Source organism: Theropithecus gelada, chromosome 7a (assembly GCF_003255815.1).
Source record: "Theropithecus gelada isolate Dixy chromosome 7a, Tgel_1.0, whole genome shotgun sequence".
NCBI classification, from domain to species: domain Eukaryota; kingdom Metazoa; phylum Chordata; class Mammalia; order Primates; family Cercopithecidae; genus Theropithecus; species Theropithecus gelada.
Window position 1 is genome coordinate 50,812,523 of NC_037674.1, and position 26,156 is coordinate 50,838,678.

The 26,156-nt window shown below is 44.6% G+C and overlaps 1 protein-coding gene, 1 non-coding gene and 1 pseudogene across 3 annotated transcripts in view; 1 reads left to right on the forward strand and 2 right to left on the reverse strand.

The window, feature by feature from the left end:
• SCAMP2 (secretory carrier membrane protein 2) overlaps positions 1–26,156 on the reverse strand; it is a 551,928-nt gene that overhangs the window by 295,513 nt on the left and 230,259 nt on the right. The window lies entirely within an intron of this gene.
• LOC112628005 lies at positions 1,911–2,538 on the forward strand (annotated as a pseudogene).
• On the reverse strand, positions 7,398–7,521 carry LOC112628185. Its single transcript, XR_003120356.1, has one exon.

Consider the following 26,156-nt stretch of genomic DNA (forward strand, 5'->3'; position numbering starts at 1 on the left):
CCACGTCAGCCTGCTTGCCAAAAGCAACCATTTCAACTTACTCAGTTGTTTCTTCTGGTTTTTACTTCCTAAATAAATCATTGATTTCAATTCTGGTTATCTCCCAAGAGGTCCAATTTAGATGCTGTCTCTAGGGCTCCCTATTGTGACAGAGGAGGTTCACTTACACTCTTTCTCCTCTCCTTTCAACATCATACCACCACAACTCTTGGTTACATTCACAGTCACTAAAAAGTGTTTATGGCTGAACCAACTAATATACTATCTTTATTTTTTTTTTTTGAGATGGAGTCTCACTCTGTTGCCCAGGCTGGAGTGCAGTGGCACGATCTCACTCCTCACTGCAAGCTCCGCCTCCTGGGTTCACGCCATTCTCCTGCCTCAGCCTCCCGAGTAGCTGGGACTACAGGTGCCTGCCACCATGCCCAGCTACGTTTTTGTATTTTTAGTACAGACGGGGTTTCACTGTGTTAGCCAGGATGATCTCGATCTGCTGACCTCGTGATCTACCCTCCTCGGCCTCCCAAAGTGCTGGGATTACAGGCATGAGCCACCATGCCCGGCCGCAACTAATATACTATCTTTTTCGATCTTCTTTCCCCCACAGAGTTAATCACTGTCTCATTTTTTTCACTTGCTTATTTTCTTTGACCTATGATTAGATCTTCTGCGAAAGCCCAGTAAGATGATTCTCAATACTCATTTTCACTATGAGTTCCAGTTCCTTAATTTTTTTTCCTTGTGACACCATTTCTGGAGCCCTCAGTTCTCCTGCCTCCATCTGAGCCTGAAGCTTTTCAGATCGGCAGCACAGTCGTCATCCTTAGGCTTTCCTTTGCCAACATTCTGCAACGTCATTTCTTCTCTTTCCTCTGGATCTCTGATGTTCCTGGGTTCCATTTCTTCTTTCTTGGTTTATGCCCTTCTAGTGTGGAGTGCATCCTCCAGCTCCTTCCTGAGGAAGTTTTCATGGAAGACAATTGTTTTAACTTTGCATGTCTGAAAATGTCTATATTCTACCCTCACACTGGATCGATACTTTGGCTGGGTATATAATGATTTTCCCTCAGCAACTTTAAGGCATTGTTTCATAAACTTCCAGTTTCTAATACTGCTGTTGAGAGGTCTGATGCTCATCTGGCTCAGATTCTCTCTCTCTCTCTCTTTTTTTTTTTTTTTTTTTTTTTTGAGGTGGAGTCTTGCTCTCTTGCCCAGGCTGGAGTGCAGTGGCATGATCTCGGCTCACTGCAAGCTCCACCTCCCAGGTTCAAGGGACTTTTGTGCCTCAGCCTCCCAAGGAGTTGGGACTAGCACCACCACACCCAGATAATTTTTGTACTTTTTTTTTCCCCCGAGACAGAGTCTTGCTCTGTCACCCAGGCTAGAGTATAGTGGTGTGATCTTGGCTCACTGCAACCTCCGCCTCCTGGGTTCAAGCAATTCTCCTGCCTCAGCCTCTCAAGTAACTGGGATTACAGGTGTGAGCCACTGTGCTACCCCCTTTTTTTTTTTTTTTTTTGAGACAGGGTCTCACTCTGTCGCCCAGGCTGGTGGGCAGTGGCACAATCACAGCTCACTGCAGCCTTGACTTCCCAGTCTCAAGCAATCCTCCCCTCTCAGCCCCCCAGATAGCTGGGACTATAAGTATATGCCACCACCCCCGCCTAATTTTTTAGTTTTTTGTAGAGATGGGCCTCACCATGTTGTCCAGGCTGTTCTTGAACTCCTGGGCTCAACAATCCTCCCACCTTCGTCTCCCCAAATGCTGGGATAACAGGCATGAGTCACAGGGTCCTGCCAATCTTTAATTCCTTTAAACAAATGTTTTAGTTTTCAGAGCATATGTTTTGCCTTTCTTTAAAAAAAAAAAAATTATTCCTGGAAGATCTAGGTCTCCGTATCCAGCTAGGATGGCTGTGGTTCCGCTACTGCTGTTTGGGAGTTTGTGGAGCACCGTGAGAACGTCCAATATGGCTGTTACTTGTGGCTCTATGGTGAAGCTGCTCAAAATGTGCTACAATGTCCAACTGCACTCACACGATGTGCTCTATGGGTCAGGTAGTGGGCAGCAGTCAGTGACAGGTGTAACCTCCATGAATGAGAGCAACAGTTACTGGAGAATATAGGGTAACATCACCACAGCCAGTGAGAGGGGAACCCCCATCAAGTGCTGCCAGCCCATTCGGTTGACACATGTCAACACTGGCTGAAACCTCCACACCTTTCTGAAAACCAGGAAGTGAGTACTTTTGGTGAGGAAGGTGAAGGTAGTCACCTGGATGACTGGACCATGCTCTGTAATGGGCCCCACTGGATGAGAGATGGTGAGGGTGGTTCAAACATTCTTCCACTGAGGAACCACTGTCTGTCACAGGAGAACAATATGGTGGACCCATCAGTGGGCAAAAAGAGATGCATGGCCTGGCCTAGCCAAGCCAGAACAACAGCTGGAAAGCCATGGAAGGCATCTTCATGAGGCCCAGTGAGTTGTTGAAGGCAGAAGGCCACCATGCAAAGCTAGGAGTCTGGAGGCTCTGAGCCACTGTCACTATACAGTTTGTAGACATCTGTGCTGCTTCACCTTGGGATCCCTGCCACAAGTTCCCTGGGAGTGGCCTTGTTACTCCCGAGATGAAGACGTGCGATGGAAAACAGTGGCTGTGTTCACAAGCTCCAGCCCTGCACATTTGAATTGGTTGCTCTCCCAGACTTGGGTCAGTTCTTGGTGAGTAGAGGACTTGCTGGTGACAGGGTGGATGCTTTTTATTCACTGGTAAGACACACTGAGGGGACATCCCTTTTAGCTGGGAAACTTCTAGTCCTCAGGCTGGAGTGCGATGGTGCAACATCTGCCTCCCAGGTTCAAGCAATTCTCCTTCCTCAGCCTCCCAAGTAGCTGGGATTACAGGCACCCACTACCACACCCAGCTGATTTTTGTATTTTTAGTAGAGACAGGATTTCACCATGTTGGCTAGGGCTGGTCTCTAGCTCCTGAGCTCAAGTGATCCACCCTCCTCGGCCTCCCAAAGTGCTGGGATTACAGGTGTGAGCTGCCATGTCTGGCCTCCAAAATGATTTTTTTTTTTTTAAAGAATTTTATTATTAGCCTCTGTGTTATTTATTAGGTGTGCTATTTCATGATCTGCTTTATCCTTGAGTCCTAAGACTCTTTTGAGATGCTGGGAACCTTCAACGTGGGGCCTTTTAAGAGCTTTACTTGCATCCAAACCTTTCTTTTTTTTTTTTTTTTTTTTTTTTTTTTGAGACGGAGTCTCGCTCTGTCGCCCAGGCTGGAGTGCAGTGGCCGGATCTCAGCTCACTGCAAGCTCCGCCTCCTGGGTTCACGCCATTCTCCCGCCTCAGCCTCCCGAGTAGCTGGGACCACAGGCGCCCGCCACCTCGCCCGGCTAATTTTTTGTATTTTTTAGTAGAGACAGGGTTTCACCGTGTTAGCCAGCATGGTCTCGATCTCCTGACCTCGTGATCCGCCCGTCTCGGCCTCCCAAAGTGCTGGGATTACAGGCTTGAGCCACCGCGCCCGGCCACATCCAAACCTTTCTCTTTCTACTTTCATTTCTCCTCAGGTACCTCATTTTTAATAGATTTCTGACTAATTATGGCCAAAGACTCTCAAAGAATATAACATAATAAACAGCCAATTTTATTCCTAAGTTGTTGGGGTGATCAGACCCAACACCAGGCCGTGGGGGCTACGAAGTCCAGCGGAATCAAAGGAATGAGAAAAGACAAGAGAGAAAGTGGGACCAAGGGGCCAACACTAGTATGGAGGCTGTGAAGGCCCCAGGCTCTGGGAGCCCACACTATTTATTGATGATCAAACAAAGAAACAGGTGGTAAGGATGTAGGGGTTGAAAGGAAGCAGTGTATCAAGTGAATGAGCTACAGCTGTGATGGTTTAGCATTTTCTTTGAAACATATGGCTACTTGGGATAATGGGAGTGCTACAAGCAAGGAGCTGGCAAATCTAGATACATTCCAAAGGCCAGGAGGGGTTTTAGACCCCGGACCCTGGACATGTTCCAAGCCCTGCCTCAGCTTCTCTCCCAACAGTAAGTATTTTATTCTTTTTGATGCTATTGTATATATAATTATTTTCTTAATTTCATTTTCATATTGTTCATTGCTAGCATAAAGAAATGTGGTTGACTTTTATATATTGATATTATACTCCTCAAACTGATTGAATTCATTAGTTCTAGTAGTTGTTTTTAGTGGATTCCTTAGGATTTTCTCTTTCAAGATCATATGCTCTGCAAATAGAGATAGCTTTACTTCCTCTATCCAAATTTCAGTGGGATTTGAAATTAAATTTTAGTTGCCCTGGCTAACTGTTCTGGTTGAATCTCCAGTACAATGTTGAATAAAAGTGGTGAGAGGGGACATCCTTCTCTGGCTCCTGATCTTAAGGGGAGGTATCAGTTTTTCACCATTAAGTATGAAGTTGGTGTTGGGTTTTTCATAGGTGAACCTTAACAGGTTGAGGAAGTTCCCTTCTACTCCAAGTTTGCTGAGTGTCTTTATCATAAAAGAGTGTTGAATTTTGTCAAATTCTGTTTCTGCATCATTGAAAGGATCTTGTGGTTTTCTTCCTTATTCTGCTAATATGGTGCATTGAATTGATTCATTTTCGTAAGTCCAGCCAACCTTGCATTCTTGGGAGAAATTCCACTTGGTCAATCTTATTCATATGTTGCTGGATTCAGTTAGATAGTATTTTGTTAAAGATTTCTATATCTATATTGACAAGGTGAAAGGAGCTGGGCACATTCCTCAGCCCCGGGCTCAAAACTCCCTGAGCCTAGTACAAACACATCCCATCCTCCCATCCCACCACATACCGCCATATATCTCTCAAACTCCCTGAGCCCAGTACAAACACCACCTAGAAAGTCTCCGATAAGGAGACAGCAGTTCAAGGTTACTGAAAGCACGGGAGCCAAAAGAATTTCTTTGTTCCCCTGCAACTTTCGGGCTATAAAAAGCAAACGCTCGCATTGTTCGGGGCCCTCTTGTATACTGTGGAATGGAGGGACCAGGTTTGAACTTGTAGTAAAGATCCTTGCCGCTTGGCTTTGACTCTGGACTCTGGTGGTCTTCTTTGGGGAACAAACAGTCTGGGCATAACAAAGGGATATTGGTCTGTAGAATTTTTGCTTCTATTTTTGTTATGATGTCTCTCTGATTTTGGTATCAGAATAATAACTGGCCTCATAGAATAAGTTGGGAAGTATTCTTTCCTCTTCTAATTTTTGGAAGACTTTATGGAGAATTGGAGTTCATTCTTCTTCAACTGTTTTAAAATTCACTAGTGAAATCATCCCTATTTTTTTCTTTGTGAGAAGTTTTTTGATCATATATATTGATCTTGCACACTGTGACCCTGCTACATTTGCTTATTAGTTCTATTAGTTCTTAAAGTGCATTCCACAGGGCCAGGTGTGGTGGCTCACACCTGTAATCCCAGCACTTTGGGAGGCTGAGGTGGGAGGATCACTTGAGCTCAGGAGTTCAAGACCAACCTGGGCAACATAGTGAGACCCTCATCTCTAGAAAAATTAAATAAAATATACTCCATAGAATTATCTACATACATGTCTTCTGCAATTAAAGACATTTTTACTTATTATTTTCTAACCTACATGCCTTTGTTTTCTTTTCCTTCCCTGATTTCACTGGCTTGAAATTCCAGGGCAATGTTAAATAGGAGTGGGGAGAGAGAATGTCCTTGTCTTTTTCATTATCTTAGGAGAAAAACATTCAGTCTGCACCATTAAGTATTAAGTTAGCCATAGTTTTTTGGTAAATAGTCTATTGTGAAGTCTCCTTTTTTATTGCTGATTTTGGTAATTTGTGTATTCTTTGTTTTTTTCTTGGTCTCTATTAAAGCTTGTCAATTTTGTTGATCATTAACAACAACAACAGCAACAACAAAACTTTTGGGTCAGGCGCAGTGGCTCACGCATGTAGTCCCAGGACTTTGGGAAGCTGAGGCAGGCGGATCACAAGGTCAAGAGATTGAGACCATTCTGGCCAACATGGTGAAACCCCATCTCTACTGAAAATACAAAAATTAGTTGGGCGTGGTGGCGGGTGCCTATAGTCCCAGCTACTCGAGAGGCTGAGACAGGAGAATCACTTGAACCTGGGAGACGGAGATTGTAATGAGCCGAGATTGCGTCGCTGCACTCCAGCCTGGCGACAGAGTGAGACTTCATCTCAAAAACAAACAAAACAAAAGACTGAGTGCCGTGGCTCACGCCTGTAATCCTAGCACTTTGGGAGGCTGAGGCGGGTGGATCACGAGATCAGGAGATCAAGACCATCCTGGCTAACATGGTGAAACTCCGTCTCTACTAAAAATACAAAAAAAATTAGCCAGACGTGGTGGCAGGCGCCTGTAGTCCCAGCTAATCCAGAGGCTGAGGCAGGACGCGCGCCACTGCACTCCAGCCTGGGAGACAGAGTGAGACTCTGTCTCAAAAAAACACCGAACAAAAAAAACCAACTTTTGGTTTTATTAATTTTCTCTGTTGTTGTTTTTTTCTATTTCATTGATTTCTGCTCTAATCTTTGTTATTTCCTTCTTCTTACTTTGGGTTTGATTTCCTTTTCTTTTTTGAACTACTTGAGGTGGAGGCTTAGATTATTGATATTTGATTTTTCTCCCATTGCAGCATAAGTATTTCAATTATTTAAATTATAAATTTCCTTCTAAGGCTGGGCACAGTCACTCACGTCTGTAATCCCAGCACTTTGGGAGGCCGAGGCAGGCAAATCACCTGAGGTCAGGAGTTCAAGACTAGCCTGGTCAACATGGTGAAATCCCACCTCTACTAAAAATACAAAAATTACCCAGGAGTGATGGTGTGCACCTGTAATCCCAGCTACTCGAGGATGTGGCAGGAGAATTGCTTGAACTCGGGAGGCAGAGGTTGCAGTGAGCTGAGATCATGCCACTGCACTCTAGCCTGGGTGACAGAGCAGATCACTTGACTGGTCTTGAACTCCAGGCCTCAAGTGATCTGCCCACCTTGGTCTCCCAAAGTGTTTGGATTACAGGTGTGAGCCACCACACGTGGCACCCTGATGGGATTTTGACTGGTATTGCATTAACTCTATTGATTGCATTGGGAAGAGTTTGTCACATAACCATATTGATTTTTCTACTTTATAAACGTTTACGTAGATATTTTTTAGTTTCTCTCATCAGTTCTTGCTTTGTTTTCAGCATTCTCCTCTTGCACATGTTTCGTTAGATTTATACAAAGTGTGAATCTGTTTCTTATGCAATTCTAAATGGTACTTTTCAAAATTTCTGATTTATTTGTTTATTGCTAATCTATAGGAATACAACTGATTTTTTTTTTTCTTCTACAAATGTCTGAGGTAGGAAAACCACGCTGCCCAGCTTGTGGCAGCCCTGACAGTCCTCTAAGGCTGATCTTGGCCTCCAGCCCTGACTGAGGAGAAAAGGGGCCACCCATAGCCCCACTGGCACAATTGATTTTTCTGTGTTGATGTTGACCTCATATCCCATAACTTTGCTTAACTCATTTATTTTTTATAGGAGCTTTTTGTAGATTCTTTGTGATTTTCTGTAAAGACAATTATATATTCATAATTGAATAGGTTTGTTTCTTCTTTGCCAGTCTGTAGGCCTTTTATTTGTTTTTCTTGACTTCTTGCACTGATTAGGGCTTCTAGTAAAATATTGGATGGGTATGTTAAGAGGGGGTATCCTTGCTTCTTCCTGAACTTAGAGTGAAAGAATTCAGTTTCTTCCCATAAAATATGGCAGTAGATGTAGGGTTTTTGTGAATGTCTATCATTGAGTTGAGGAATTCCCTTTAATTCTTAGTTTGCTGAGAGGTTTTTTATCAGGAATAAATGTTGAATTTCTTCCATGTCTTTTTTTTTTTTTGAGATGGTGTCTCGCTCTATTGCCCAGGCTGGAGTGCAGTGGCACAATCTTGGCTCACTGCAAGCTCCACCTCCCGGGTTCACCCCATTCTCCTGCCTCAACCTCCCAAGTAGAGAGGTTTTTTATCAGGAATAAATGTTGAATTTCTTCCATGTCTTTTTTTTTTTTTGAGATGGTGTCTCGCTCTATTGCCCAGGCTGGAGTGCAGTGGCACAATCTTGGCTCACTGCAAGCTCCACCTCCCGGGTTCACCCCATTCTCCTGCCTCAGCCTCCCAAGTAGCTGGGACTACAGGCGCCCACCACCATGCCCGGCTAATTTTTTTGTATTTTTAGTAGAGACGGGGTTTCACCGTGTTAGCCAGGATGGTCTCGATCTCCTGACCTCGTGATCCGCCTGCCTTAGCCTCCCAAAGTGCTGGAATTACAGGTGTGAGCCACCATGCCCAACCCCCTCTTCCATGTCTCTTAACTTCTCTTTCATATTTCACCATTTTTTCATTCTTTGCTGAATTCTTAGTAATTTCTTTTTTTTTTTTTTTTTTTTTGAGACGGAGTCTCGCTTTGTCGTCCAGGCTGGAGCGTGGTGGCACGACCTTGGCTTACTGCAACCTCCGCCTCCCAGGTTCAAGTGATTCTCATGCCTCAGCCTCCCCAATAGCTGGGATTACAGGTGCCTGCTACTATGCCCGGCTAATTTTTGTATTTTTGGTAGAGACAGGGTTTCACCATGTTCGCCAGGCTGGTCTCAAACTTCTGACCTCAAAGTCAGCTTCCCAAAGAGCTGGGATTACAGGTGTGAGCCAGCACACCCAACCTCTTTTGAGGTTTTAAATCTTAATAATTATAGTTTCATTCCTGGAAGTTTTATTTGGTTCATCTTCAAATATGCCTAATTAATTTAATTAGTTTATTTGCCATATTTTCAGTATCGTTTTACAGTTCTTTTTTTTTTTTTCTTCAGATGAGGTCTTGCTCTGTTGCCCAGGTTGGAGTGCATTGGCACCATCTCGGTTCACTGCAACCTCCACCTCTCGAGTTCAAGTGATTATCCTGCCTCAGCCTCCCGAGTAGCTAGAATCACAGGCACGCACCACCACACTTGGCTAAGTTTTGTATTTTTAGTACAGATGGGGTTTCACCATGTTGGCCAGGCTGGTCTCAAACTCTTAACTTCAAGTGATCCACCCATTTGGCTTCCCAAAGTGCTGGGATTACAGCTGTGAGCCACCGTGCTTGGCCCGTTTTACACATTTTTACACATGTTAACATATTTTTTTTTCAGCTGGGCGTGGTAGCTCACGCCCATAATCCCAGCACTTTGGGAGGCTGAGGTGGGTGGATCACCTGAGATCGGGAGTTCGAAACCAGCCTAACCAACATGGAGAAACCCCGTCTCTACTAAAAATACAAAATTAGCCAGGTATGGTGGCTCGTGCCTGTGATCCCAGCTACTTAGGAGGCTGAGGCAGGAGAATCGCTTGAACCCAGCAGGTGGAGGTTGCAGTGAGTCAAAATCATGCCATTGCACTCCAGCCTGGGCAACAAGAGCGAAACTCCATCTCTCTCTCTATATATATATATAATAATATATGTATTATATATTTTATATATATATATTTTTGTGTGTGTGTGTGTGTGTGTGTATATATATAGTTTGTTTGTTGGTTTGTTTTAGAGAGAGAGATGGGGTCTCACTATATTGCCCAGGTTGGTCTCAAACTCCTGGGCTCAAACAATCCTCCTGCCCAGGCCTCCCAGAGGGCTGGGACTACAGCCTAGCGCCCGGCCCGAAACACTTAATTTTCTATCCTGCATCTCATCATTCTATTTTATGCAGTATTTGTGGGTCTCATCTTGTTATTCGTTGTTTCTGCTGACTCATGCTCTTGTGGTTTGTTTCTTTTTGAGTTTATTGATGTTTAATTGTGAGCTTATGTTCCTTGAAATTCTTTGTGGGAATTCTTTGAATCTGTGTTTAAAACATATTCTTCCAGAAAGGATTTTTGTTTGCTTTTGCCAGGCGCCTAGGGGTACTTCCAACTCAGATCCACTTAAAAATTGTTTTTGGCTTAGTGTTTTTCCAGTCACATAAGGAATATGATGTTGGGCTTTTCTCTATGTGAATATTATCTTGTTATGCATTTTACTGGACTTCTTTTCAGCCTGTGTTGCCTCTCCGGCACAGCTAAGTGGATACGGCAAAGTCTTCTGTGGCTGAGTTGTTTTCTCCCCATTTCTCCCCTAGGGCACTGGCTTTTGAGAAGTCCCAAATTTGGGGGAGAAAAGAAATCTTTGATAACTACTTCCCAGGACCAGACCTCAGATCTTTTCTTCTCTTTCCTCATTTTGGTTCCCCTAAAAGCAGAGCCTCAGATAAAGGTTTTTGTGTAATTAATTTTGGAAGTAATCCCAGGGAGAAAGAAAGAGGGAAGCCCAGGACAAGGTCACATTATCAAGAGGACCTCTGATAGGTGCTTGATTCCATAGGAATTCTTGATTCCATAGGATCTTCCAAGGAGTCTTATGAAATGGGAGATACAAAAAAGACACATTATTTGCTTGTGTCACTCATTGGTCAAGAGTGGCCTCACAGACACGAACTCCCCTGAACTTGGGGTCCGCGCATGCATAAGGTTCCAGGGGATTCCAAGAGCATCTGCCCTGTGGGGTCAGTGAGACTCAGACAGGAAGGGAGGGGTGGGCCCCATGTGCCCAAGGTGAGGTGGCACCTGCATGAGGCCCACAGAACACTCATCACCTCAGCAGTGGCCGGAATCAGAACTGGGGCCAAGCAGACTGAAGTGGTGCCCAGGAGGTGCCTGGCATGCTGGCCATTTACAACCCAGGGCCTCAGGAAGCACAGGCCCCGGTGCAGGCTCACCCTGATAGGGTCATGCTCTTGTTATTCTGGCTTCTGACTGGTTCCCTGTTTAACACCCGTTCATCTGTGCTTTCACACACACGTTTTTGATATTTCATTCAGCATTTTTAGGAAGGGATTTCTCTATTCAACTAGTCTGCATATTTCCAGATAGAGAGATAAATGGTCATTGTTTTCAAATGTTTATATATGCTTTATTTTAAAATTATTACTATTATTTGAGATGGAGTCTCGCTCTGTCATCCAGGCGATAGTGCCACGATCTTGGCTCACTGCAACCTCCTCCTCCTGGGTTCAAGTGATTCTCCTTCCTCAGCCTCCCGAGTAACTAGGACTACAGGCGCATGCTACCACGCCCGGCTAATTTTTGTATTTTTAGTAGAGATAAGGTTTCGCCATGTTGGCCGGGCTGGTCTCAAACTCCTGACCTCAAGTGATACTCCCACTTCGGCTTCCTAAAGTGCCGGAATTGCAGGCGTGAGCCACTGTGCTCGGCCTCAAAATATTTATATATACCTTAATATTCCTTAGTATTTGCTAAGTATTGAAACCAAGCATTGCTTTCTGGAGCTCCCATAACCCACCTTTGTGCCCTGTTTTGAAAAACAGGCCAGTCAATAATGACAGCAGCAACGCAGCAGCTCCCTGCTTTTGAACACCTACTATGTGGCCAACGCCTGCTGTGGATTTATAGGTATTATGTCAGTGAATTCTCAAAACTACCCTAAAATAGTCACTCTGGTTCCCTTTTTTATTCTTCATATATTCTTTATTTTTAAAATTGAGACAAGGTTTTGCTATGTTGCCCAGGCTGATTTCGAATTCCTGTGCTCAAGTGATCCTCCCACTTCGGCTTCTGGTTCCTTTTTCCCAGGCACTAGTTCCCTTTTCACGGAAGAGGAAACCATGGCCTGGGAAGGGGCCAAGGCCACACAGCATTTAAGTCAAGCTTGTCTAACTCATGACCCAGAGGCCACATGCGTCCCAGGGTGACTTTGAATGCAACCCAAAACAAATTCATAAACTTTCTTAAAATATTGTTTTTTGTTTTTTGTTTTTTTTACAAAAAATTAGCTGGGCGTGGTGGTGCACGCCTGTAGTCCCAACTACTTGGGAGGCTGAGGCAGGAGAATCGCTTGAGCGTGGGAGGAGGAGGTTGCAGTGAACTGAGACCGTGCCACTGCACTCCAGCCTTGGCAACAGAGTGAGACTCCATCTCAAAAAATAAAATAAAATAAAATAAATAAATAAAATGATTTTTTTTTTTGGCAATTTTTTTAAAGCTCATCAGCTATCATTATTAGTGTTAGTGTATTTTATGTGTGGCCCAAGACCATTCTTCTTCTTCCAATGTGGCCCAGGGAAGCCAAAAGATTAGACACCCCTGATAAGTTGTCGAGCCAGGATTCTGTCCAAAGCTTCCCCACTTTCACTACATTGCATGCCTTTCTGTGGAAAAAAGCCTTCCCTTCTTCCCTAGTACTTCTCCCAAAACACACACTCATATAGAGTAGCACTTGAGATCCAGCGCCCCTTGGCAGCCGATTGCAGTGGGTAAGCTGAGCTCGGGGTTGCAGGGCAGTGGGGGGCAGTCAGCACACAGATTTTCCTATCCCCTCAGGAAACTGCAAGGATCCCCGATAGGGCTTAGATGGCCAGTGTTGGCAAATCCTAATCGGGAGGCAAATTGGGAGAGCCTACTGCCCTTGCAGACTAGTTACTGTGCCTGCTGGAGCCCTGTGGAAGTAGGGAGAAATTCAGGCCCAAGGAAGGTACCAAGCCAGAGTCACCTGCCCCCTAGTACCCCAGCCTGGGGACCACTCAGTGAGCATATCAGTCTCCTCGGGTGATGTAGTCAAGGTAAAAAGCAAGTTGCAACCTGAAGGCTGGGCATTCCAGGTATAGGGCTCTTTCTGGTTAAAATGTGTGGGTACGGGGACTAGGGGAGGCTTGGGAGGGGCTGTCCCCAGAGTTTCTATGAGTGTGTATATACTTTGAAACACTTAGAACCTTATTGTCACCATGGACAGACAGGGACCTTGGGGACAGAGGGACATTAAGGCCAACATCTTGTTTTACAGATCAGTAAACTGAGGTCCAGAGATGCGTGGCCTAGTGAAGGAGGTTCAAGTGCAGGCCTTCCTGACCACAGCACACCGCCAAGGCTCCTTCTCTAAATCACTGCATGTGTGCATGTGAGTGGGCAGCTGCACACCATCGTATACGTAAACGTGTTTACGCATGGAGTACATGTGCTTTATGATGCACGGGTGAAGGCACAAAGGCGTGTGTGTGGGGGGGCTGGGGGTTATATTAGCAGGCTGAGCAGACTGTAACAAGGGGACACACATCTCTCTTTTGGACCAACCCATGTTTGGAGAAGACAAGAGCTTTCTCATGCACAGGAGCCAAGGGAGGAAACTGACCCCAGGTTTAGGCGGTCTGTGGTGACTTGTGCCACAGACCGTGTGTAAGTCTGAAGATGCCTGGGGCCTTCATAGTACCATTGCCTTTAGCCACCCATGGCCACCTGCAGCAACTGCCATCACCCTTAATGTGGACTGGAGCTGCACTGCTTAAGTCCCCAAGGCCCTGCGGGATGGCCAAAGATGTCTGTCCTCACCCCACTACCCTCTCAGTCTTCTTTGACCACTCTGGTCTCCCAACCTCAATGTCGACCCCACATCTGCAGGTGACATCACTGTCCATGTAGCTCTGTAAGTCTTCAAACTGGGAGTCAGCCTACCTCCCACCATCACTGACCTTCAGTCAATCCAGATGAAAAATGCCTCTGGGCATTTTGGGGACAGGAGATATAAGGAATGAGTCATAAATATCCTGTCATATAAAATAGGATGCTATGAAACACTCCCGGGGTCATGTCAAAAAGACACAGGTGAAAGTGAATACACTTTCACCAGCCAAAGGCGGGATTTTTTGAGCACCAGTAAGATTAATAACTGCAATGGATTGACACCAGTCAGACATGTTTAAATCCATTGATTCACATACATTTAAAAATAACTCATTTTTCACCTTAGGGGGATGCTAGGTAGCTGGTAAATAAAGGGAAAGCATTAAATACTTGTTCTGTCTTTTGCATATGATCTCTTTCTCAGGATAACTAAATAATCAATGAGGGCAAATTTCACTTTGTAGAAATACACAGGTTCATAAAAGAAGAAGAAATAATATAGTTACAGTGTTACTATTTTGCAGTTCCTCATGAATTTAGGTAATGATGATCCATGGCCGCAGATGTTGCAAAATGAGACACAACCAGAAGTTAGGTGCTTCCTGATGGAAGCACATATCACCATCTAGGAGGTGGTCTTGAAAAAAATAGTTGGACCTGAATTTATTCAAGCCTCCATAACTAAAAACAGAAGACAGAAGACATGTTAAATGGTACCACAGGGATGCAATCAACCAAATTCAGACTATGGGAAACTGCAAGGATAAACAATCCAGTTTACGGTTTGGTGCCATAGCTCATGCCTGTAATCCCAGCACTTTGGGAGGCCAAGGCTGGTGGAACACTTGAGGTCAGGAGTTCGAGACCAACCTGGCCAACATGGTGAAACCCCGTCTCTACTAAAAACACAAAAATTAGGCCGGGCGCGGTGGCTCACGCCTGTAATTCCAGCACTTTGGGAGGCCGAGGCGGGCAGATCACGAGGTCAGGAGATTGAGATCATCCTGGCAAACACGGTGAAACCCCATCTCTATTAAAAATGCAAAAAATTAGCCAGGCGTGGTGACAGACGCCTGTAGTCCCAGCTGCTCGGGAGGCTGAGGCAGGAGAATGGCGTGAGCCCGGGAGGCGGAGCTTGCAGTGGGCTGAGATTGCGCCACTGCACTCTAGCCTGGGCGACAGAGTGAGACTCCGTCTCAAAAAAAAAAAAAAAAAAAAACCACAAAAATTAGCTGGGTGTGGTGGTGGGCGCTTATAATCCCAGCTACTCGGGAGGCTGAAGCTGGAGAATCACTTGAACCCGGGAGGCTGAGGTTTCAGTGAGCCAAGATCATGCCACTGCACTCCAGCCTGGTGATAGCAAGACTCAGCCTCAAAAAAACAAAAACAAAAACACAATTTCCTTAACAAAATAGTGTTACAAAACAAAACGAGATGGAGGGGAAACTCGCAGGTTTAAGATTTATCAACCAGGCCCTATTTATAGACCTTATTTGTATATCAATTCAAACATCTGTTAAAAAAACAAAATGACGGGCTGGGCGTGGTGGCTCACGCCTGTAATCCCAGCACTTTGGGAGGCCGAGGTGGGCGGATCACGAGATCAGGAGATGGGGACCACCCTGCCCAACATGGTGAAACCGTGTCTCTACTAAAAATGCAAAAATTAGCTGGGCGTGGTGGTGCGTCCTTGTAGTCCCAGCTACTCTGGAGGCTGAGGCACGAGAATCTCTGGAACCCAGCAGGCGGAGCTTGCAGTGAGCCGAGATCGTGCCACTGCACTCCAGCCTGGCGACAGAGGAGACTCCGTCTCAAAAAGACCAAAAACCAAAAAACAAAATGAAAATGAGGCCAGAAATGGTGGCTCACACTTGTAATCCCAGCACTTTATAAGGCTGATGCAGGTGGATCACTTGAGGCTAGGAGTTCCAGATTAGCCTGGGCAACAAAGTGAAACCTTGTCTCTACAAAAAATTTTTAAAAATTACCAGGCATGGCCGGGCACGGTGGCTCACGCCTGTACTCCCAGCACTTTGGGAGGCCGAGGCGGGCGAATCACAAGGTCAGGAGATGGAGACCATCTTGGCTAACACGGTGAAACCCCGTCTCTACTAAAAATACAAAAAATTAGCCGGGCGTGTGGTGGGCGCCTGTAATCCCAGCTTCTCAGGAGGCTGAGGCAGGAGAATGGCGTGAACCCAGGAGGCGGAGCTTGCAGTGAGCCGAGATCACGCCACTGCACTCCAGCCTGGGCGACAGAGTGAGACTCTGTCTCAAAATAAATAAATAAATAAAATAAAAATAAAAATAAAAATAAAAATAAAAATAAAAATAAAAATAAAAATAAAAATAAAAATAAAAATTACCAGGCATGGTGGTGCACGCCTGTAGTTACAGCTGCTCAGGAGACTGCGGCAGGAGGATTACTTGAGCCTGGGAGTTTGAGGTCGCAGTGAACTCCAGTTCACTGGAGTGAACTACTGAACTCCAGCCTAGGTGACAAAATGAGACCCTGTCTCAAGAAAAAAAAATTATAGAAAACACCAACTGGATTATAATTTCCATTAATGACTTGTTATTGATTTTTATATGATAAAGTAGTGCCTGCTTGCTTGCTTTTCTTCCTTTCTTCTCTTTCTTTCTTTCTTTCTTTCTTTCTTTCTTTCTTTCTTTCTTTCTTTCTTTCTTTCTTTCTTTCTTTCTTTCTTTCTTTCTTTCTTTCTCTTTCTTTCTTTCCTTCTTTCTTCTTTTTCTTTCTTTTCTTCCTTTTTCTCTTTCTTTCTTTTCTTTCTCTCTTCTTTTCTTTCTTTTTTTTGTCCTGTCCTCCCTTCCCCTTTCCGTAGTTTTTCTTTTTCTTTTGTTTTCTTTTTTTTGTGACGGAGTCTCGCTCTGTCACCCAGGCTGGAGTGCAGTGGCGCCATCTTGGCTCACTGCAAGCTCCGCTTCCCGGGTTCACACCATTCTCCTGCCTCAGCCTCCGGAGTAGCTGGGATTACAGGCACCCGCCGCCAAGCGCAGCTAATTTTTTTTTTTTGTATTTTTAGTAGAGACAGGGTTTCACTGTGTTAGCCAGGATGGTCTCCATCTCCTGACCTTGTGATCCACCCGCCTCGGCCTCCCGAAGTGCTGGGATGACAGACGTGAACTAGCTTGCTCGCTTGCTTGCTTTCTTTTTCTTTCTTTCTTTCTTTCTTTCTTTCTTTCTTTCTTTCTTTCTTTCTTTCTTTCTTTCTTTCTTTCTTTCTTTCTTTCTTTCTTTCTCTCTCTCTCTCTCTCTCTCTCTCTCTCTCTTCTTTCTTTCTTTCCTTTCTTTTTCTTTTTCTTTTTTTTTCAGGGTCTTATTCTGTCAACCAGACTGGAGTGCAAAGGGGAAATCTCAGCTCACTGCAGTCTTGACCACCCAGGCTTATTTATCTTCCCCCTTCACTTCAGCTTCCCAAGCAGCTGGGACTACAGGTATGTGCCACTATGTTTGGCTAATTTTTTTTTTTTTTTGTAAAGACACGGTCTTGCTATGTTGCCCAGGCTGGTCTGGAACTCCTGAGCTCAAGCGATCCTCCTGCTTTGGCCTCCCAAAGTGCTGGGATTACGGACATAAACCACTATGCCCAGCTAAAAATTTCTTATGTTTTAAAGCTGTGTACAAAAATATTTACTGGCCGGGCACGGTGGCTCAAGCCTGTAATCCCAGCACTTTGGGAGGCTGAGGCAGGCGGATCATGAGATCAGGAGTTCGAGACCAGTCTGGCCAATATGGTGAAGCCCCATCTCTACTAAAAATACAAAAACTAGCCAGGTGTGGTGGCGTGTGCCTGTAGCTACTCAGGAGGATGAGGCAGAAGAATTGCTTGAACCTGGGAGGTGGGGGTTGCAGTAAACCGAGATCATGCGACTGCACTCTAGCCTGGCAACAGAGTGAGACTCAGTCTCCAAAAAAAAAAAAAAAATTGGCCGGGCGCGGTGGCTCAAGCCTGTAATCCCAGCACTTTGGGAGGCCGAGGCGGGTGGATCACGAGGTCAGGAGATCGAGACTATCCTGGCTAACATGGTGAAACCCCGTCTCTACTAAAAATACAAAAAACTAGCCGGGCGTGGTGGTGGGCGCCTGTAGTCTCAGCTACTTGGGAGGCTGAGGCGGGAGAATGGCGTGAACCCGGGAGGCGGAGCTTGCAGTGAGCCGAGATCACACCACTGCACTCCAGCCTGGGAGCACAGCGAGACTCCGTCTCAAAAAAAAAAAAAAAAAAAAAAAAAAAAAAAATTTACAGATGAAATGATAACATGTCTTGAGTTTGCTTCAAAATAATCCAAGGGTTAAGGGAGGAGTCGGGGAGCACAAGATTGACCATGTGACAGGTACCCAGAGGTTCATTATATTATACTCTCTACTTTTGTATATATCTAAGACTTTTCATAATAAAACTTTTTTAATGCTTCTGTATTAGACTGTTATTGCTACAGTGTAACTGCATGACAAATGACCCCCCAAATTCAGAAGCTTACCCACTGCAGAAAAGGCATTAAACTGCTGAGATGACTTGGTCATCTACATCAGCCAGCTTCAGTCATTGGCCACCCTCGTCCTGGCACAAAGGATATGTAAAGGAATTGACCACAGTTGGAGAGATGGAGGCTATACATGGGCCCAGCAAACAGCGTAGGTGCCCACTAACCAAGGCTGAGTAGCTGTTGCTGCTCATAAACGTCCAGTCTGCCAGCAACAGAGAGGAACACTGAATTCCCCATAGAGCGCCATTCCTTAAGGAGTCCAATTGCCTCCTTGGGGGCAAGTTAACTGTTTTGGGTCCCTTCTATCCTGCAAAGGCCAGTGATTCATTATCATAGGATAATATCATATCTTTTTTTTTTTTTTTTTGAGACAGAGTTTTGCTGTATAGCCAAGGCTGGAGTGCACTGGCATGATCTTGGCTCACTGCAACCTCCGCCTCCAAGGTTCAGGGGATTCTCATGCCTCAGCCTCTGGAGTATCTGGGATTACAGGCATGCACCACCACGCCTGGCTAATTTTTGTATTTTTAGTAGAGATGGGGTTTTGCCATGTTGGCCAAGCTGGTCTTGAACTCCCGGCCTCAAGAGATTGGCCCACCTTGGCCTCCCAAATTGCTGGGATTACAGGCGAGAGCCACTGTCCCCAGGAATAGGATAATGATAATATCTATTCCAAACAGTGTCTTAATTAAGTAATCCCAACCAGTAAGAAATAGAATCATTTCAATCACAAGACTCAAGTCACTCCAAAAAGATTATGCTAAGAGCTGCTGAGCACGTGTTCCTACAGCGACCCATACCAACATACTGATGAAGCTACAGCTCAGGTATTAGGCTACCGTGCTCCCATCTAGGAAGTGACCCCCAGGGATTCTTCACACTGTGCTTTCACCAGCACTCTGTACATGAACTTAACCACCTCAGCACTCCCCCCTGCTTTTGCCATGTCTTCTGTGTTTGGATGTTGAGTATTGCTGGATGGAAAGCTTTGCTATCAGTCGAACAATGGTTGAGGCTGTAAAAGCCTACCAAGTGCCATTATAAAATGGGTCGTTGTATAAAACAACCACCACAACAACTCAGAAGCTTCAAACAATAATCCTTTATTGTCACACTCATGGGTCTGTGGGTCAGCTGTACAATTCAGCTGAAATTGAATCGTACCTTGGTTGATCGAGGCTGGACTCCAAGCTATAGGCTGAGTTCGGGTCTGCTCTGTATGTCCCTCATTCTCCTGGGACCAGTGATTAACCAGGGGATATGGCCTGTTCCTGGAGACTCATTCCTGGACCCAGAAGGAAGGAGCAGTAGCTATATGGGGCATGTTCTTGTCATGGCAGATTACTGCAGCATGAGAAGGCATGTCCAACTGAGCAAGCACATTTCAAAACTTCTCATGTCAGATTCACAAGTTTTCTACTGGCCAAAGCAAGTCACACGGCCAAACACAAAATCAAAAGGTGGGAAAGTATTCTCTGTCCACCATGGCAAGGGTGTGGGTGAATAATTATATTACAAGGGACAAATAATTCAATCTTTCACAGTCTTTGGGGATCCAAGGCACTGCCTTGGTTCATGCCCCAGCACTTCTCATCAGGACAAAAGAATATCCTGCTAGGAGACTTTCCTGCCACTAGCAGGGCCCCCACAAACATTGTGGCAGCTAGAGTGATTTTTTTTTTTTTTTTTTGCTAGCTCTCCTCTAGTTTTGTTTGTTTGTGTGTGTAGTAAAAAAAAAAAATGCATGATATAAAATTTACCACCTTTTTTTTTGTTTTGAGACAGTTTCATCTTGTTGCCCAGGCTGGAATGCAATGGTGTGATCTTGGCTCACTGCAACCTACGCCTCCAAGGTTCAAGCGATTTTCCTGCCTCAGCCTCCCAAGTAACTGAGATTACAGGTGTGCACCACCACGCCAGCTAATGTTTGTATTTTTAGTCGAGACAGGGTTTCACCATGTTAGCCAGGCTGGTCTCAAACTCCTGACCTCAGGTGATTCACCAGCTTCAGCTCCCAATGTGCTGGGATTATAGGTGTTAGCCATGCCTGGCTCACCCTTTTTTTTTTTTTTTTTTTTTGAGACGGAGTCTTGCTCTGTGCCCCAGGCTGGAGTGCAGTGGCGCGATCTCGGCTCACTGCAAGCTCCGCCTCCCAGGTTCACGCCATTCTCCTGCCTCAGCCTCCCGAGTAGCTGGGACTACAGGCGCCCGCCACCACGCCCGGCTAATTTTCTTGTATTTTTAGTAGAGACGGGGTTTCACCATGTTAGCCAGGATGGCCTCAATCTCCTGACCTCGTGATCCACCCATCTTGGCCTCCCAAAGTGCTGGGATTACAGGCTTGAGCCACTGTGCCCGGCCCCTTTTTTTTTTTTTTTTGGACAGAATCTCACTCTGTTGCCCAGGCTGGAGTACAGTGGTGTGAACTTGGCTCACTGCAACCTCTGCCTCCTGGGTTCAAGGGATTCTCCTGCATCAGCCTCCTGAGCAGCTGGGGCTACAGCCGTGTACCACCACACCTGGTTAATTTTCGTATTTTTAGTAGAGACAGGGTTTCACCATGTTGGCCAGGCTAGTCTCGAACTCCTGACCTCAAGTGATCCGCCTGACCTGACCTCCCAAAGTGCCGGGATTGCAGATGTGAGCCACTGTGCCTGGCCAAAATTTACCATCTTAACCATTTCTAAGAATGCAGTTAAGTAGTGTTAGTTGTATTCGCATTGTTGTGTAAGAGCTCTCTGAAATATTTTTAGCTTGCAAAAGTGAAACTATACCCATGAAACTAACACCTCTGTATTTCCCTCTCCCCAGCCCCTGACAACCACTATTCTACTTTCTGTTTCTATGAATTTGACTACTATAGACACCTCATGTAAGTAGAATCACATAGTATCTGTCTTTTGGGGACTGGCTTATTTCACTTAGTAAGATGTTCTCAAGGTTCAACCATGTTGTAGCATGTGTCAGAATTTCCTTCCTTTTTAAGGCTGAATAATATTCCATTGTATGTATATACCTCATTTTCTTTATCCATTTGTTGATGGACGCTTGGGTTGCTTTTGACCTCTTGGCTATTATAAATAGTGCTGCTGTAAGCATAGTGTGGGAATACCGCCCTGAGATCCTGTTTTCAATTATTTTGGCTGTAAACCCAGAAGTGAGATGGTTGGGTCATAGGGTAGTTCTATTTTTAGTGTTTTAGGAACTGCCATATTGTAGCTGCCCCATTTTAGATTCCCACCAGCAGTGCAGAAGGGTTCCAGTTTTCACACATCCTTGCCAACCTTGTTACTTTCTGTTATTTTATACTAATTATCCTAGTACGTGTCAATTTTTTTTTTTTTTTGAGATGGAATTTCGCTCGTCGCCCAGGTTGAAGTGCAGTGACGCGATCCCAGCTTACTGCAACCTCCACCTCCCAGGTTCAAGTGATTCTCCTGTCTCAGCCTCCTGAGTAGCTGGAATTACAGACGTGTGCCACCACACCTGGCTAATTTTTTGTATTTTTAGTAGAGACAAGGGTTTTTACCATGTTGGCTAGGCTGGTCTCAAACTCCTGACCTCAGATAATCCATTTGCCTCAGCCTCCCAAAGTGGTGGGATTACAGGCGTGAGCCACAATGCTGGGCCTCAATTTTTTAATTAAACTTTTTATTTTGAGATAATTATAAATTCACATGCATTATAAGAAATAACACAGGCCGGGCGTGGTGGCTCATACCTGTAATCCCAGTACTTTGGGAGGCTGAGGAGGGCGGACCACGAGGTCAGGAGATCGAGACCATCCTGGCTAACATGTGAAACCCCGACTCTACTAAAAATACAAAAAATTAGCTGGGCATGGTGGTGGGCGCCTGTAGTCCCAGCTACTCGGGAGGGTGAAGCAGGAGAATGGTGTGAACCTGGGAGGCGGAGCTTGCAGTGAGCCGAAACCCTACCACTCCAGCCTGGGCGACAGAGTGAGACTCTGTCTCAAAAAAAAAAAAAAAAAGAAAGAAAGAAATAATACAGACAGATTCCATGTACTCTTCACCTGGTTTCTTCGTTTCCTCAGTGGCAACATCTTGCACAATAGTACAATAGTACACAGCCAGGACATTGATATTAATGCAATCCATAGATCTTGTTCAGATTCCAGCAGCTTACATATTTAGAGTGACATTTTAAACAAGCAAATCTGATCCTATCACTTACCTGCTTAAAACTTTTCCAAGGATGTTCATTACATCATTGTTTGAACTTGTTAAAATATGAGAACCAACCTAAATGTCCAGCAGCAGCAGGATGGTTGAATAGATTACACTGTGTTCATATAATAGGCACACAATCGAGCCAGGAAAACTATTGCAGCAGCCGTACGTGTACTGATATGGGCTGGGTTCCATGGTCTATTCTTTTCCTACTGAAAAGAACCAGGTACAAAATTGTGAACACCTGGCTTGGCATGGTGGCGCACACCGTTATCCCAACATTTTGGGAGCCTGAGGCGGGTGGATCACCTGAGGTCGGGAGTTCTAGACCAGCCTGACTAATGTGGTGAAACCCTGTCTCTACTAAATACAAAAAATTAGCGGGGTGTGGTGGTGAGTGCCTGTAATCCCAACTACTTGGGAGGCTGAGGTAGGAGAATCCCTTGAACCCAGGAGCCAGAGGTTGCAGTGAGCCGAGATCATGCCATTGCATTCCAGCCTGGGCAACAAGTGCGAAACCCTGTCTCAAAAAAAATAAAAAGGCCGGGCGCGGTGGCTCACGCCTGTAATCCCAGCACTTTGGAAGGCTGAGGCGGGCAGATCACGAGGTCAGGAGATCGAGACCATCCTGGCGAACATGGTGAAACGCCGTCTCTACTAAAAATACAAAAAAATTAGCTGGGTGTGGTGGCGGGCACCTGTAGTCCCAGCTTCTAGGGAGGCTGAGGCAGGAGAATAGTGTGAACCTGGGAAGCGGAGCTTGCAGTGAGTGGCGATCACGCCACTGCATTCCAGCCTGGGGGACAGAGCGAGACTCCATCTCAAAAAATAAAAAAATAAAAAAATAAAAATAAAAAATAAAAAAATAAATTGTGGATACTTTTTGGGTATAAAGGCATAGAATATAGGGAAGGGTATGTAGTACACTGGCCACAGTAGTTGTTTCAGCAGGCTGAGATTCTGTAGTGGGATGGAAAGTTAATTCATTCTGTTTTGCAGTGGTTTTCAAAGTTCTGGGTTTGAAGAACCCCTCGAAGTTCAGGATCTCTCTACACTAAAAATTACTCAGCGTCCCCCAAAACACTTTCATTAATGAGGATTATCAGAAATTAAAGCTAAGAAATTTAAAAAATATTTACATATTAATTCATTTAGAAATAACAACAATAGGTCAGGCGAGGTGGCTCATGCCTATAATCCCAACACTTTGGGAGGCTGAGGCAGGCTGATCACTTGAACTCAGAAGTTTGAGACCAGCCTGGCCGACATAGTGAAACCCCATTTCTACAAAATATACAAAAGTTAGGCCGGGTGTGGTGGCTCATGCCTGTAATCCCAGCACTTTGGGAGGCCAAGGCGGGTGGATCATGAGGTCATGAGATCAAGACCATTCTGGCTAACATGGTGAAACCCCATCTCTACTAAAAATACACAAAATTAGCTGCGTGTGGTGTCACATGCTTGTAGTCCCAGCGACTCAGGAGGCTGAGGCAGGAGAATGGCATGAGCCCAGAAGGCGGAGCTTGCAGTGAGCCGAGATGGCGTCACTGCACTCCAACCTGGGAGACAGAGCAAGACTCCATCTCAAAAAAAAAAAAAAATTTATATGTATACATATATACATATATATGTATATATGTGTATATAAATATACAAAAATTAGTTGGGTGTGGTGGCAGTGCGTGCTGGTAGTCCCAGCTACACAGGAGGCTGAGGCTGGAGAATCACTTGAGCCCAGGAAGCAGAGGTTGCAGTGAGCCGAGATTGTGCCACTACACCCCAGCCTGGGCAACAGAGTGAGACCCTGTCTCAAAAAAAAAAAAAAAAAGAAAGAAAAGAAATAACAGTAAAGCAATTATATGTTAATATAAATAACAGTTTTGTGAAAAGTAACTATTCTTTCCAAAACAAAAACATTTAGTGAGAAAAATGACTTTGTTTTGCATTTTTGCAAATCTCTTTAATATCTGACTTAATTTAAAAATCTTCATTCTCATGTCTGTTTCTGCATTCAATCTATCAGAATATATTGTTTTGGTTGGACTATGTGAAGCAAATTCGTGTCAGTAAGATATGTAGTTAGAAAAAACAGACTTTTTAAATAGCCTTTTATGGGTATTATTTGATAGCACATTGAAACTGGACAAGCAGCAGTTTCTCAAACCAGTGTAGAATCTGAAACCATAGCAATGACATATTCATACTGTTACATTAAAACTCATTGTTCTGGCTGGGTGCCGTGCTCATGTTCTGGCTGGGTGCTCATGCCTGTAATCCCAGCACCTTGGGAGGCCAAGGCAGACATATTACATAAGGCCAGGAGTTTAAGACTAGACAGGCCAACAGGATGAAATCCTGTCTCTACTAAAAATACAAAAATTAGCTGGTTTTCGTGATGCACGTCTGTAATCCTAGCTACTTGGGAAGCTGAGACACAATAATCTCTTGAACCTGGGAGGCGGAGGTTGCAGTGAACCGAGATTTCGCCACTGAACGTCAGCCTGGGTGACAGAGCAAGACTCTGTCTCAAACAACAAAACGAAACAAAAACCATTGCTCTCCCTTTCCCCTCACTCTTTTTTTGTTTTTGTTTTTAAGACAGGGTGTCACTCTGTCACTCAGGCTAGAGTACAGTGGCTTGATCATAGCTCATTGCAACCTCAGATTCCTGAGCTCAAGCAATCCTCCTGCCTCAGTCTCAGTAGCTGGAACTATAGGTGTGTGCCACCACGGCTAATTTTTTTATTTTTTTAAATAAAGACAAGGTCTTGCTATGTTGCCCAGGCTGGCCTCCAACTCTTCGCCTCTAGTGATCCTCCCACCTCTACTTGCGAAAGTGTTGGGATTACAGGCATGAGCCACTATACTCAGCCCTGTCTTGTACCTTAAATGAATCTTTTATGTGAGTGTAGTTTTGTAACATTATGCATTTGTATTTGGAAAGTACTGATAGAGTTATGCAGATCACCCAATTTTTGACACATTTCATTAGACAATATTGAAAAATCACGTGTGTTAATATCACTACTAATCTAATAAGAAAATTGTTTAAGGCTGGGGACGGTGACTCATGCCTGTAATCCTAGCACTTTGGGAGGCCGAGGTGGGTACATCACCTGAGGTCAGGAGTTCAAGACCAGCCTGACCAACATGGTGAAACCCCATCTCTACTAAAAATACAAAAATTAGCCGGGTGTGGTGGCATGTGCCTGTAATCTCAGTTACTCGGGAGGCTGAGGCAGGAGAATCTCTTGAACCCGGGAAGCAGAGGTTGCAGTGAGCTGAGATTATGCCATTGCACTCCAGCCTGGGTGACACAGCAAGACTCCATCTCACAAAAATTAAAAGGAAAAAGAAAAAAGAAAAAAAAAGTGTTTAAGTTTAAGTACTTGGAAGCTTGTTAAGCTCACAATGCTGGATACACATTTTCCAAAATTCTAACTTTTGCTTGAAAGCTCAAATTTTATCATTGGCAACAAATGCTGCCAGTTGCTTTTATGGAGTGACAGTTTCACTTTATTTATTGTTGAGAAATGTCTGCTAAATACTAGTCGGAATAACAGTAGTTTGTCAGTCTTTCAAGTAAAAATGATGTTCTATGAAAAAAGCAGCTAGTTTGGCTGACAACTCAGACAATCACACAAACACTTGTCCTTAGAGAAGCCCATCATCCTCTGGTACGCAGCAGCAGTACTTTCTACATACTCCTCCTTTCATCACACAAAATATCAAAGATAGAAAGATATGTACTACTCATAGATTGAGAGTTAATAAAAGTATTTTTTACTGTTCCATCAAGGTCATTCATAAATGAAATGTTTTTAAATTGCAAATACATGGCAAAGAATACAATGCTAGCCTGGGCAACATACTGAGGCACCATCTCTACAAAATTTAAAAATTAGCCAGATGTGGTGGTATGTGCCTGTAGTTCCA